The 15,357-nt window shown below is 40.8% G+C and overlaps 1 protein-coding gene and 1 pseudogene across 2 annotated transcripts in view; both read right to left on the bottom strand.

The window, feature by feature from the left end:
• Positions 1-14,759, bottom strand: part of CPM (carboxypeptidase M) — a 93,534-nt gene extending 78,775 nt beyond the window's left edge. The window contains exon 1 of one of the 2 annotated variants that reach the window (XM_077775240.1): positions 14,744-14,759. The gene's annotated coding sequence lies outside the window, so the exon portion shown is untranslated. Of the gene's footprint in view, positions 1-195; positions 291-14,743 lie in introns of those variants that run through there. The other variant, XM_077775239.1, reaches the window with a different exon arrangement.
• LOC144240878 (U2 spliceosomal RNA) lies at positions 12,026-12,169 on the bottom strand (annotated as a pseudogene).
• Positions 14,760-15,357: the final 598 nt, after the last annotated feature.

Below are 15,357 nucleotides of genomic sequence, written 5' to 3'. Positions count from 1 at the left end.
TGAGAAAAGATAAAGGGGGGGGGGGGTGGCGAGGCTGTGGACGTCACTAGCTCGGCTCAGCACTCCAATGTCAAGTCTCCTGACACTACGGCTCCCTGCTTCCAAGGAGGTAAAAGTTGGAAGCGGCACCTTCCGGAGTTGGTGCAAGCGGAGCACCGGCAGCTCCCANCCCCCCCCCGCCCGCCCCTCCCTCACCTCCTCTCCCTCTCCTCCGAGAGTCGCCGCGGCAGCTGCGGCAGCTGCTCCGGGCTCCGCACGCCCTGGACCTCACCCCTGCCCAGGCGCGCACCACCACCCGCCGCCCCCAGCCAGCCGGGGCGCGACATTATAGCCGGCTGGGGGACGGGCGCAACTCAGGCCCCAGCCCCCGGGGCNGACCGCCTGTCGCGGCCCCGGGCTTTAGCAGCGTCACGGATTGGAAGTGTGTCCTCTCCTGGGCCAGGGCTCCAGCGAGGGGCACGCGGGCGTTTGGGTGTCTCCAGCTGTTGTGAGTTTACAGCTAAGAGCTGGGCCTGTAGCTCATCTGGACCTCCACGTGGCTCTTAGCATCTCTTGAGCCCTAGGGAACTGCGCCCCCAGCTGTGTCAGGCTCCCCAGTCATGCTCTGAGGACGCGTGGGATTTAAGACTGAAGAACGCAGGTGTGTAGAAGTTTTAAACTGCCAAGTGTAGAGTACAGGAACATTTCTGACAAATTACTTGGTGTATGAGATTGACTAGGTTAAATTTAAAACTGGAAGTCACGCGGAAGAAAGCAGAGCCCCTGTTTGTGAATCCAACACTCCCTCCACCAATACTCCCTAGGCCAATATCAGTTCCCTCTTCCTAAAATGCTTCTTTCTGGAAGAGTGGGCTGGTCTACATTTGCACTAGGAATAACAAATATTTCACCAAAGCCCGAGAGGCAGTTCGTGGTGTGGGCAAAGACCTCACACACCTGTCACACGTCACCTTGCAGAGTAGTTGGAGATTTGTATCAAGGGTCCAGTGAGTACAAACAGCTTGAAAACCACTCGTTTGGGAATAACGTTTCTCTCTAACAGGTTAAAAATAGTAGTGCCCCACTCAAGACTAACTGAACAGAATTTCTCTTGGTAAGGCCCCGGGAAGGATATTTTTTAAAAAGTGCCTTGTGTGAATCAAATATGCAGTCAGGAGCTGAAAACCGCTATTGATTTGCCTGCCTCTTCTTTGTCACAGATAGAGATACTATTGTAGAATTGAGCTTTTAGGAACAATGAGGCCTCCTGTGATTCCCAGGCAGCAGGGCGGAGACACACAAAACCTAAGACTACAGCGGCACACAGTTTGGGTCCCAATCACTTGCTCTGACTCTTCAGAGGTTGTGTTAACTCACTGTGCCTTAGTTTCCTGGTCCGTAAAATGGAAATAATAATTATACCTACCTAATTGAAGTTGGCAGGCACATTGTAAGAACTGTGTGAGGTGTTTATTCAGTAATTTAGTTTAATTCTTAAGTCTTTAAATAGACTTCAGGGGCACCTGGGGGGCTCAGTCTGTTAAGCCCCTGACTTTTGATTTGGCTCAGGTCATGATCTCAAAGTTGTGGGATGGAGGACCTCCTTTGGCTCCTCACTAGGCGTGGAACCTACTTCAGAGAGGGATTCTCCCTCTCTGCCCCTCCCCAGTGCATGTACCTGAGTGCATGATCTCCTTCCCTCTCTCTCTCTCTCAAAAGAAAACAACAAAAACAGCAATAAAACCAAAAAAAAAAAAAAACAACCCAGACTTCTATGAGTTGGAAAACCTTAATAAGACATTGTTGGGGTTTGATTGGATTTAAAAAAAATTTTTTAAGTTTGTTTTTGAGAGAGACAGAGACAGCATGAGTAGGGGAGGGGCAGAGAGAGTCCCAAGCGGGCTCCGAACTATGAGCCCGGTCTGGGTCTGGAACTCACGAAACAGTGAGATCACAACCGGAGCTGAAACCAAGAGTCAGAGGCTTAACTGACTGACTCACCCAGGTGCCCCTTTAGTGGATTTTTTTTTAAGTATGCAGCAATTATTATGCTGAATGTGACTTCTCGATGGCTTTAAAGAGGTTCTTTCACTGTTGTTTATTGACTAAGAGGTTTCAAAGAGGTAGAATAGGGTTGATAAGGTTACATTTAGGCAAAGTTACTATAATAATGAGAAAGGGAGCTTTCCAGGAACAAAGTGAACGCTTGCTGCTCTGACTCTAGAAATGACACATTTGTTATAGAAGAAAGTAGCAGTTACAGGATTTCCTTCAGTGGTACTGTGGCTGGAGACTGGAGAAATAGTGCGTCTGCCAATACTGGGGTGGAGATTGCAAAGACTGTTGTTCCAGAAAAACAAAGAGGGTAAGTATAGTTGAAATTACTGCCCTTGAGGTTCACAGTAGGTAGGAAGGGAAGCAAATTCAGGGAAGAGCCGAATTCAGGAAGGTAGAGAGTACAGAGGATTGAGGGCTGACGTTCTAAAACCTAGGGACTCAAAGTGTGGTCCAGGAACAGCACTGACATCACCTGGAAGATTGTTTTTAAGACAGACTCCCTGGTCCCACTACAGGCTTACTGAATCAGAACATGAATTTTAATAAGATTCCAGATAATGCACATGTACATTCAAATGTGATTTGCACTGGTTTAGGGGTTGCAAAGGCTTAGTGTTAGAGTGCAGCAAGAAATAAAGTTAAATAGAAGATTGGTCTAATAGAGTAAAACACTAAAGTATAAGATTTCAAAGGTGATCTTTCTTTCTTTCTTTCTTTTTTAAGTTTATTTCTTTATTTTGAGAGAGAGGAAGTGAGCAGGAGGGGCAGAGAAAGGAGAGGATCCCTAGCTGGCTCTGCGCTGTCAGCTAAATGCCCCCTCCACCCCAAGGGCTCGATCTCATGAACTGCAAGATCAAAACCCGAACTAAAATCAAGCTCAACTGACTGAGCCACCCAGGTGCCCCCAGAAGTGATCTTTCTAAGCATGACACCACTAACAGTAAAATCACAATAAAAAGGCTGATCATTTGATGATATAAAAATGCATACTTTCTGTAAAGGAAAACTCACATAAATGTTACCAGAAAAATTACAAACTGGAAGAAAGAATTACTAGTTCTTACAAAATCAAGAATGGACAAAAGACATTTAATTTGCAGTTTGCAAAAGCAGTAATACAAATGGCCAATAAACACAGTAAAAGTTACCAACCTGGTTAGCAAATCAAAGAATTTACAAATTAAAAGGACAAAGTAGTATCAGGTTTTACTTTTCACTAAGATTTAATGTTTGTTTATTTTTGAGAGAGAGAGAGAGAGCATGCACGTGCAAGTGAGCCGGGTAGGGGAAGAAAGAGGCAGACAGAGGATCTGAAGCAAGCTCTGTGCTGTGAGCGCAAAGGCTGATGTGGGGCTTGAATTCACAACCACCCAGGTGTCCCATCACTAAGAAAGATTTAAAAGATGGATAGTACTTGGATAAGATCTGAGGGAATGTCATTTTTGCGGTTTAAATGGTACTACAAATTGATACAGCCCTTATGGAAAACTATCTGGGAATAGACATCAGTATTTAAAATATGTTCTACATGGGACACCTGAGTGGCTCAGTCGGTTAGGTGTCTGACTTGATTTCGACATAGGTCATGAGCTCCCAGTTCATGAATTTGAGCCCCACGTTGGGCTCTGTGTTGACAGCATAGAACCTGCTTAGGAATCTCTCTCTCCTGCTCTCTTCCCCTCCCCTGCTCCTGTATGCACTCTCTCCCTCTGTCTAAAAAATAAATAAATAAACTACAAAAGGAAAGTACATTCTTCCTTTCTAGAAATTTAAGCTATTCAGGTAATTTGAAGAAGTGCTGAGTTTATGTATGTTAGGATCTTTATTAGCACAGCTGTTTTTAATTGTGAAAAAGTAGGTAACTGTAAATGTCAAATAATAGCAGATTGATTATATCAGTGGTTCTCAACTGGGGCGATATTGCCCACAGAAGGCATTTGGCAGTAGCTGGAAGCATTTTTGATTATCATGACTAGGGGGATGTTGTTATTGGCATCTAGCAAGTAGAGGGCAGGGATTCTGTAAAACATCCCACAATGCACAGTACAACCCCTACAATAAGTTATCTGGCCCAAATGTCAACAATGCTGAGGTTGTGACACTCTGGCTTAGGCAAAGAATATTAGAGTCATAAGATAAGTTATTTTTCAGCCATAATAATGGTGATGTAGATCTGTGTTTATTGGCTCAGAACGACAAATCATTGAGTGGCAAAAATCAGATTATAAAAGCAAAATGTATAGTAAGATCCCATCTTAGAAAATAAACAAAAAAACCTATTCCTAACAAAAAGTTTAAAAGGTTACAAAAATGCTGCGTGGTATGCCCTGGATTGCAGTGTTTTGATTCTCTCTTTTGAATCTTTGTATTTTCTGAAAGAATTTTCCAGCGAACATGTGTTACTTCTTTCACAAAAACAAGGCATTTTCATCTAAAAGCAGACCAGAGCAAGAAGCACAGAAACATTAGAGGTGAACAGTGCTGAATGAATACAGTATATAAAACTTCTCTGGACTGTGGGTGCTTGGGTGGCTCAGTCAGTCAAGCATCCGACTTCGTCTCAGGTCATAATCTCACACATGGTTTCTGGGTTCAAGCCCCAGCACAGAGCCTGGCACCGCTTTGGATTCTGTGTTTCCCTCTTCTCTCTGCCCCTCCCTTGCTCATGCTCTGTCTATCTCTCTCTCTCTCTCTCTCAAAAATAAACATTAATTCTTTGGACTAAATTATAGAATTGAAGAAGGCACTGGAAATGGGATATGAAGGAATTGAAAAGCAAGGATGGTAGATCAGTCCTGCTCAAAGATACTGAAGTTCCCTGGATTTGTGGCAGGAATTGGACAGAAAGACTATAGCTAGGGGCTAAATACCTCAACCGAGGTCAAGAAGAATGAGAAGTGTAACTAGACTTTGTAATCTTTAAGCTTTCTTTTTTTCTTCTTTCAAAAGTTTCAAAAGAAAATTTGAACAACATAAAAGAAATTTCGGAAGTCTACAGCTTCCACTTACCCAGAAACAACCATTCTTAAAAATAAATTTAGGTATCAAGCAATCCTCTAATGTTGCATAGTAGTTTCTAGTTCACTATTATATAAGGTGCACTCAAAAACATTGTCTAGAGCTAAATCTTTGGGCACCTCCTTATCTTCTCAGGGTCAATACTTAGATAAGCAATTGCTAGGTAAAAGAGCATGTACATTTTTAAGGTTTGTAAATATGCAGCCAAGTTATTTTCCTAGCAAATGTCAAAAGTATAATTTCAAAATGTTGAAAAATAATTCTCATACAAATACAGTTAAACATAGGTCAAGTTTTTATTGAGAAAATCAGCAGTAAACAAAGCTGATTTAAAGAAAGGTAAGAGAAGGACATCTGAATGGCTCTTGATTTTGACTCATGCCATGATATCATGGTTCCAGTGATCAGGCCAAGTTTTGGGCTCCACGCTACCAGTGAGGGCTTGCTTGGGATTCTCTCTCTCTCTGACCCTCCTCTCTCTCAAAATAAGTAAACTTAAACAATTTTTAATAAAATTTAAAAATAAATAAAGATAAGAGAAATAATGTATATACATCAGTTTAAAAAATACTGAAGTCATTCTAAATTACTGCTAAATTAGATATAAATCTGATTAACGTCCTATAGAACAATAAACTATAACTTTTGGTGCTGTCTTTCTTGCAAAACAGAAATTATTATAATCTTGCCAATTTTCTACAAGCTACTACCTTAGTTTCTTTTTTTAAAGACAGGTTTTCCCTTGTGTCTGTTAAAAAATTAAATCAATAATTAATAACCTTCCAAAACAGTAAATGCCAGGCCCAGGTGGGTTTACTGGTGAATTCTACCAAACATTTAAAGAAGAAATTATACCAATCTTCTACAAACTCTTTCAGAGGATGGAAGCAGAGGGAACACTTCCTAACTCATTCTCTGAGGTTAGCATTACTCTAATACTAAAACCAGATAAAGACATTATAAGACTATAGGCCAATCTCTTTCATGAATATAGATGCAGAAATACTCAACAAAATAATATTAGATCAAATCCAAAGAAGTATAAATAGAATTATACATCATGATCAATAGGATTTAACCCTGTTACGCAAGTCTAATTGAACATTCAAAAATCAATTAATGTAATCCATCACATCAATGGACTAGAAAAGGAAAAAACCACATGATCATATCAATAAATGCAGAAAAAGCCTTTGACAAAAGTCAACCTGTTGATTCACAATAAAAACTTTCAGTAAACTAGTAATAGAGGACAGCTTTCTCAACCTCATAAAGACTATCTACAATAAAACCTGTAACACATTATTCTTTTTTTTTTTTTTTTAAATTTTTTTTTTTTTTTTAAATTTTTTTTTTTTTTTTAAATTTTTTTTTTTTTTTTAAAAGTTTTTTGTCAAATTAGTTTCCACATAACGCTCAGTGCTCATCCCCACAAGCGGCCTCCTCCATGCCCATCCCCCCTCCCCCCACATCCATCAGTCCTCAGTTTTTGTCAGCATTCAAGAGTCTCTCATGGTTTGCTTCTCTCCCTTTCCCCCACCATTTCTGCCCTTCTTCTCCCCCTTGTTCCTCCGTCAATTTCCTCCTAATCCTCCTATACGTGCAAACGTATGATATTTGTCCTTCTCTGCCTGACTTATTGCGCTCAGCATAACACCCTCAAGGGCCATCCATGTTGCTACACATGGCCAGAGTTCATTGTTTCTCATTGCCATGTAGGATTCCATGGTATAGATAAACCACATCTTCTTGATCCATTCATCTGTTGATGGACACTTAGGCTCTTTCCATGTTTTAGCTATTGTGGAGAGTGCTGCTATGAACATTGGGGTACATGTGCTCCTATGCATCAGCACTCCTGTATCCCTTGGGTAAATTCCTAGCAGTGCTATTGCTGGGTGATAGGGGAGTTCTATTGTAAGTGTCCTGAGGAACCTCCACACGGTTTTCCAGAGGGGCTGTACCAGTTTACATTCCCACCAACAGTGTAGGAGGGTGCCCGTTTCTCCACATCCTCGCCAGCATCTAGAGTTCTCTGATTTGCTCATTTTAGCCACTCTGACTGGCGTGTAACACATTATTCTTAATGGTGAGAAACTCAAAGCTTTTTCACTAAAATGAGGAACAAGGCAAGGATGTCCCCTCCCACTACTCATTTTCAACATTATACTAGAAGTCCTTGCAAATGCAATGAGAAAAAAAAAAAGAAAAGCAAACGCATACAATTGGGACAGAGATATAAAACCGTCTTAAACAAAACATGGATCTAGACACAGACTTTATACCCTTTACAAAAATTCATTCAAAATAGGTCATAAATCTAAATGTAACACTTATAAAGCTATAAATCTCCTAGAAGATAACATAGAAGAAAGCCTAGATGATCTTAGGTGTGGCGATGTCTTTTGAAGTACACCACCAAAGACGGGAATCATGAAAAAAAATAATTGATAAGGTGGACTTAATTAATATGAAAAACTTTTGTTTGGCAAAAAGACAATATCAAGAGAACTAGAAGACAAGATACAGGTTGAAAGAAATTATTTGCAAATACATATCTGATAAAGGATTGTTATCCAAAATTCGACAATAAGAAAAACTGATTGAAAAATGGGCCAAAGACCTTAACAGAAATTCTCCAAAGAAGATATACAGATGGCAAATAAGTATATGAAAAGATGCTCCCCATTATATGTCATCAGGGAAATGAAATTTAAAATAACAATAACAAAATAAAATAAAATAACAATAAAAATAACAATAAGATACCACTACACACCTATCCAAACAGCCAACATCTGATGTCCTGAAACACCAAATGCAGTGAGGATGTGGAACAACAGGAAATGCTGGTGGAAATGCAAAATGAAATAGCCACTTTGGAAGGCAGTATGGTAAGAACTAAACAAATTCTTACCATACAATCCAGCAATCCTGCTCCTTGATATTTACCCAAATGAGATAAAAATTTATGTCCACACAAAAATCTGCCCTAGGATATTTATAGAAGTTTTATTTGTAATTGCCAAACTTGACAGCAACTCAGATGTCCTTCAGTAATGAACGGATATGTAGGCTGTGGTACAATCCAGCAACGGAATGGTATCCACTGCTAAAAAGGAATGAGCTATTAAACCATGATAAGATATGGATGAACCTTAAGTGCATATTACTAAGAGAAAGAAGCCAGTCTGAAAAGACTATATACTATATGTTGTCCAACTATATAACATTCTGGAAAAGGCAAAACTATGGGGACAATAAAAAGATCAGTAGTTGCCAAAGTGGGAGGGTTGTAAATGGGTAGAGCACAGAGGATTTTTAGGGCAGTGATGGTGATGGATATGACATTATACATTTGTCCAAAGTCACAGAATGTACAACAACATGAGTGAACCCTAAGATCAACTATGGGCTTAAGGTGATTATGATGGGTCAACATGGGTTCAGATTGATGAAAAACATGCCATTTTAGTGAGTGATGCTAATAATGTGAGAAGCTATGTATATGAAGGGGTAGGGAGAACAGATTTCTTTCTTTTTTTTTTTTTTAAATGTTTATTTTTGAGAGAGAGACAGAGCATGAGTGGGGAGGGGCAGAGAAAGGGAGACAAAGAATCCAAAGCAGGCTCCAGGCTCTGAGCTGTCAGCACAGAGCCCGATGCAGGGCTCGAACTCACAAACCGTGAGGTCCTGACCTGAGCCGAAGTAGGATGCTTAACAAACTGAGCCACCCAGCTGCCCCGAGAACAGATTTCTTATGAGAACTTCCATAAGTCTAAATGGATTAAAGCAAAGACACAATTGCCATTAACTTACGTGGAAGATTTTTTTGAACCTTCTCAGATCCAAAAGATAACCTCTCTATTCTAATATTTTAGGACACATCTTGTTACTGGATGCACAAAATAAATCAAGATAAAGCATAGATGCTCACAGACACAGTTTAAAGCTATGGAGGCTTGATGCAGAGATGCTGAGTGTAGTGAGTTTGGTGGGGTCACTCTTGCTGCTTGGGGTGAACACTGTATAATGGCTTGCTGCAAAGCAAACACTGAAGGCCAATTTTACCTTTCACCTTTTTCTGAAAAAGTAAAAATCAGAAATAGATACTAATGTAGGTGTTTTGTAAAAGCAAAGTGCTATGATACAAATTTTTGAAAAGTAAGGAAGACCTGTATATGGGAAATCTCTGTACCTCCTTCTCATTTTTATTGTAAACTGAAAACTGCTCTTAAAAATTACCTTAAAAAAGACAAATTTTCTTGAAACTTCACATGTAAAATGATGTCTTATACTAATGTCACTCACTGATTGTTTCCATTGCCTGCTGCTTCCTATATATCTAAGAAGGGTTGGGTATTTATCTGAAGTCTGATCAGACACTACACCTACCTCTTGCAAACTAGCTCCCCAGAATCAGATCTATCCCTCCACCATAATTGGAGGGATTATGTTTATCAGTACTTGATAAACACAAAAGAAGAAAGTGACTTTACAATGTTATAGAATTGAAAGATTACTATTTTTAAGTTGTTAGTGAAAAGCTAGATGGTTTCCATTAAGGTTCAAGATTTGATCCTTCTTCTAGACTATCAAGGAGTGATATCTAAACAGTGGGACCCAGAAATTTAAAGAACACAGCTTAACTCACACATTCTGTTTAAAACAAGAATTCTATAGTCTGTTGTATATATTTTTGTTTGTTCTTTTTGTTTTTGTTTTTTTTAGAATTGTACATCTTGCTAATAAGCATTTGTCTAGGAATGGTGATTGTGTTTTCTATTTGCTATGGGAGGTATCTATCAAAATCCAAGCAAAATAGTTCTTTTATCTTGGATGTGCAACTATAAATATGTTAGCATTACTTTGGGAGATTCATAAAGAATTTGTGATAAAATTCTAAATCCTAGAATTCTTGATGGCACACAGAAAGAAATAAAAGGATTGGGGGCACCTGAGTGGCTCAGTTGATAAAGTGTCCAACTCTTGGTTTCGGCTCAGGTCATGATCTCATGGTTTGTGAAATCGAGCCCCACATCAAGCTCTGTGCTGATAGTGTGAAGCCTACTTGAAATTCTCTCTCTGCTCTTCCCCATTTAACACATGCTCTCTCTCAAAACAAACGGACATTAAAAAAAAAACAGAAGTAAAAGGATTGAAAAATACTATTAAAATCATTAAGAAGCACAGCGTATTTCCTGGAAGAGTATGACAGTATATAGCATGACTAAAATGTAAGGGCATCTGCCATTATCACCCTTTTCATGGTCCCTCTTCACTATGGGAGTAAGCCCATTTGCAGCTCTGCCCCACTCTCTTCGTTTTTTTCTTTCTTTCATCACTTTATCAAATATTTATTGCTTACTTGTGCCAGGCACTGGGACCTTGCCTAGGGATTACACGTCTGAACAAGACAGGCCAAGTCCTTGCCCTCCTGTTGCTTACATTCTGTAAGATCCAAAATTCTCCAGTAGAGAACATCATACGTCCTTGGAAGCCTGTGCTCTTTCTTGGGAGCCAGTTTGACATTACTTCCTGCTTCTTACATCTTCTCCTTAGTGGTTTTGGCCACATTCTACACTGTATAGCATGACCTTCCTTGCTCAACATTTTCTGTATCTACTCAGAGTGAAGCAAAATTACACTTTAATCAGATCAAAGTTCGATCCAACACTCCAGTATGTCCTAACACGCCACTTGAAAAACACCGTCAGGAAAAATCTAGACAAGTATGAAATTTTATTTCAGAAAGATGCCTCTAGAGTGAGTGAAGCATCAAGTTATATTTTTCTGTTTTCCTCCATGGCATCTAGGTCAGTGTTCAGTACTTGCTTGCCGATTTACAAATGTCACTCTAGAAAGGATATAACATCAATATATTATACATAATAAGCAACACAGTAAATTGCTAAAAGCTATGTCTGTGGAGCCAGACTGCCCAAGTTTAAATCATACCTCTATTACTTGCTATGTGGCCTTGAGCATGTTACTTAACTTCTGTTTTCACATCCTTATCTATAAGATGAGGCTAATCATGGTATTGATCTTACAGGGTTATAGGGAATTTACAGGGTTGCATATGTTAAACGAGTCACTATAAGCTAGGAGCTTATAGCCAACAGCGACACTTTGTAAATGCTTTATAAGCCCCAAACCAGAACTGCTGTTATTATTATTACCACCTAGTGAAAATGAACAAAATAGGAAGGGATACAAGGCCGAGTATATGTTTCCCTTTCTGTTTCATTTCTACATGCCAGCTTCTTCCAACATATTGCCAACAGTGGAATAGATCTTTATCAACTGTGATAATTTACTGTCTGGGAGCAATTGTTAGGACAGTGACTTTTCCTCTTAAAAACATGGTCTTTGAATATAAAAGTAGTACTTACTTTTCCTGCTATGCTTCATGTATATGAAAGATTTGAGAGAAAACTTCCTGGATTTAATATAAGGCAAATTTCCCAAGCCAAGAAATGTAAAATTTAGCATTTAATCTGGTCATTAGATTGTGAAGGTATCAAACCATCTGATGTAAGAACAGACGATAAATGTACTCTTGTCTCTTAGGAAATAGTGTAATCAATGAATTCTAATATCTTCTCTAATTGTGTTAACAGTTGAGAAATAGCTATCTTTTAGGTAATTTTTTTAAAAACCTGTANCGAAAGTCGGACGCTCAACCGACTAAGCCACCCAGGCGCCCCAGTTAAGTGTCTGACTCTTGACTTCGGCTCAGGTCATGATCTCATGGTTCATGGGTTCAAGGCCCGCATTGGGCTCAGCACTAACAATGCAGAGCCTGCTTAGGACTTTTTCTCTCCTGGCTCCTCCCAAATAATAAATAAATAACACTTAATAATAAAATAAAATAAGAAACCTGTATATTTGAGAAACAACCCCCCTAACTTTGTTAATATCCATACCTGCCATGAATAAAAATGGGGTGGGCGTGAGGAGAAAGGAAAAAAGATGTATATATACTAGAATGACAAAGAAGAGACTATTTGAATATAGTTGAAACTTGTAAGTTTCATCTACGTAGTGGCCCCTTTTAAACTGATAAGAACAGATACTACATTTGATCTTAGCCAAAAGGCCAAGGAGCAATAGAGGCCACTTTTAGACAACAGGCTGGAGCAATGGAAATTTGATAAAGGCAGAAGGGCCCAAAGTAACCCCAACCCCTTGGCTGAACAGAGGCCCATCAGGCAACCCACCTCAAAACATCAGTAGGGCCTCACCAACCAATAGGCTATTTATAACCAGGCACAGTTAACAAAAAAGGGAAAATCCTATACATTGCCATACTTGCTCACCTTCCCCCTTTAAAAACAGCCCCCACCCACTGCCTCATAGCAGACAGCCTCTCTTTGTCTTGCCCTGAGGCTCCCTTGAGGTATATTCAATAAACTTCTAGTGCCTTTGTTCTGCTTCAGGTGAATTCTTTTCACCACCCGCCACCAGCTTCCACCCCACATTTAGGGGCCCCATCAGAAAAGACACCACATTTAGACACCACAAACTAATCATTTACTTTTAAATTATTCTTTTGAAACAGTCTATAGCTTGTCCACTCAACAATGGACTCCACAAAATCAAATTATAAATACATTTAGACAACCTTCAAAACAACCCTCTTGTCTTCTCATCATTAATTGATTCATTCAGTGTGTCAGTAATTAATTTATTGAACATTTAGCAATATGCTAAGCATTGCAAATGCCATGATGGAAAGGAGAAACAGCCTTCACTTTAATAGAGTACACATTCAGGGGCACCTGGGTGGCTCAGTCGGTTAAGCCTCTGACTTTGGCTCAGGTCATGATCTCACGGTTAGTCGTTCAAGCCCCGAGTTGGGCTCTGTGCTCAAAGCCAGCTCAGAGCCTAGAGCCTGCTTCAGATTCTGTATCTCCCTCTACTCTCTGACCCTCCCCTGCTCACACTCTCTCTCTCTTTCTCTCAGAAATAAATAAAAAAAATCTAAAAAAGTAGAGTGCATATTCTATTGGAGAAGACTTAGTGATAAACAACGACTCAATGACTCTTTGTGATATGCATTACAAAGAGGAAATTACAGAATGTTGTGACACAGACTAACAGAAGGTGCTAATTGGGTTGGGGTGGGCCTGAGTGGAGGTCAGAGAAGGCTTCTTGAAGGTGTGTCTGTTTAAGTTGAAACCTGAAGGAGAAATGGAAGGTCCAGGTGGAGACAATTGTATGCTTTATTTTACATGCTCGTGTAATTTTTATTACATTTCTTCACACACATCAGAAACAATAGTGAGATAATGGTAGCTGTTTTGTTTTGGGAGGCAAATTATGCTCAAAGGCTGAGTTTGCCTTTGCCAGCAATGAACACAGGTTTGCTGTGGGAATTTCACAAGCCCATAGCATACAGGATAATGTGTCTTAACAAACTGATAAAAGACACAACATACCCCAAACCAGTGATAGATTACTCCTATAAATCCAGGCAAGGGGAGAAGAAAGGAATAAATAATACACCAAATGTAGTTGAGGTGTACTTTTTCTAAAAAATTTTTAAAATGTTTATTTATTTTTGAGAGAGAGAAAGAAAGAGAAAGAGACAGAGCATGAGTGGGGGAGAGACAGAGGGAGACACAGAATCCGAAGCAGGCTCCAGGTTCTGAGCTATGAGCACAGGGACCGATGGAGGGCTCCAGCCTGAGATCGGTGAGATCATGACCTGAGCCGAAGTCGGATGCTTAACCAACTGAGTCACCAGGCACCCCTAAATGTAGCTGAGGTGTATTCTTATACGAGTTGGTACTCAGGCCACATCACAGCTTTCGACACTTTTAGAAGAGTGGCCTTTACCAGGTAGGAGCTAATTGCCTCAAGGTCCTCGGGAGTGCGATTGAGATCAGAAAAGTGTCGCCCCCGAACAAACATTCTCAGACAGTCCTCACAAACTCTTGGTGTTTATAGTCAAAATGTCTTCCTGCCATAGTTGTTTCTTCGTGTGCTTTTATTGATAAGCCCCCAGTGGGGCGCAGAGCTCCAAAAACCTTTGTAAATTCCTAAGCGGTGAGAGTTTCAAGGTGTCTCTTGTTATGTTAATGAGGTGATCTGGGGACCACACCTAAAGAAGGGGCTGGTTGCCAGGAGAACCAAACACCTGATTAGAGGGTTGGAACTTTCAGTCCCCACCCGCTTGGTTGGAGGAAGGGAGAGGGGGCTTGGAGGTGAATCAATGACCAGTGAACAATGATTCAGTCAACGAGGTCTAAGTAATGAATGTGTAAAACCCCAAAAGGTTGGGGTTTGGAGAGGTTTCTGGTTGGTGAGCATGTGGAGATTCAGGGAGAGTGGCAAGCTTGAAAACTGCCTTGGGAGAGCCAATGCAGTCAGGACAGCCACTCCCAAGTACAGGTTTTGGGAAGTCCGAGAACAACTAGACACGAGACCAGAAGGCTGACCTAGGCAAAGCCCCTCCCCCTCTCCACTTCAGAATTACAGGGTGCGGTTGGCATGAAAGTAATCGGTGAGGGCATTAAGATACCACATGTTATATACTATATTCATGTCATAAATATTGAGTTTCAGGAGTGGACAGAAAAGCAAGCAGAAGAGGGAGTGAATGCAGATTTGCATGGGTCAGGGCAGCTACCAGCACGCAAGTAGCAGCCCAGACACGTGGCAGCTTTTCCTGCTGACTCACCCGGTTGGGGATGACGCAGCAGGGGGCCCTCAGCTCCTAAGATCCTTCCAGATCTCTGCCTTCAGCCTCTGTGACCCCAGGGCCAGGTGTGGTGTGTTTACCCCAGAAAAAGGTGCCTACTGTTCCTGGAAATCATCCTTACATGGATGTTGGAGGCTTGGAGGCAGGGAGACACCAGTGTGGGTCCCACCTGGTCCACGAAGGCTCCAGGCTGTCCTTGCTTTCTTCCACCTTCTCCCCAGCTATCTGCCTCGCAGACTTTAGGCCCAGTACCAGATGCAGAAGCCAGAGCCTTACATAGACCATTTAATGAGCTCCTACAGTTACTCTTTCAAGGTCTAATTCTTTAGAACAACTTTTTAATGTTTACTATTTATTTTTGAGAGTGAGACAGAGCGCGATCAAGGTCTAATTCTTTTTTTTTTTTTAATGTTTTATTTATTTCTAGGAGAGAGAGAGAGAGACAGCGTGAGCAGGGGAGGGTCAGAGAGAGAGGGAATCACAGACTGAAACAGGCTCCAGGCTCTGAGCTGGCAGTCAGCACAGAGCCCGATGCGGGGCTCGAACCCTCAAACCGTGAGATCATGACCTAAGCGAAAGTCGGACTCTTAACC

Source organism: Crocuta crocuta, unplaced genomic scaffold (assembly GCF_008692635.1).
Source record: "Crocuta crocuta isolate KB4526 unplaced genomic scaffold, BGI_CrCroc_1.0 scaffold97, whole genome shotgun sequence".
NCBI lineage: Eukaryota > Metazoa > Chordata > Mammalia > Carnivora > Hyaenidae > Crocuta > Crocuta crocuta.
The sequence above is the reverse complement of the archived record's forward strand: the minus strand, read 5'-3'. Positions and strand labels throughout refer to the sequence as shown.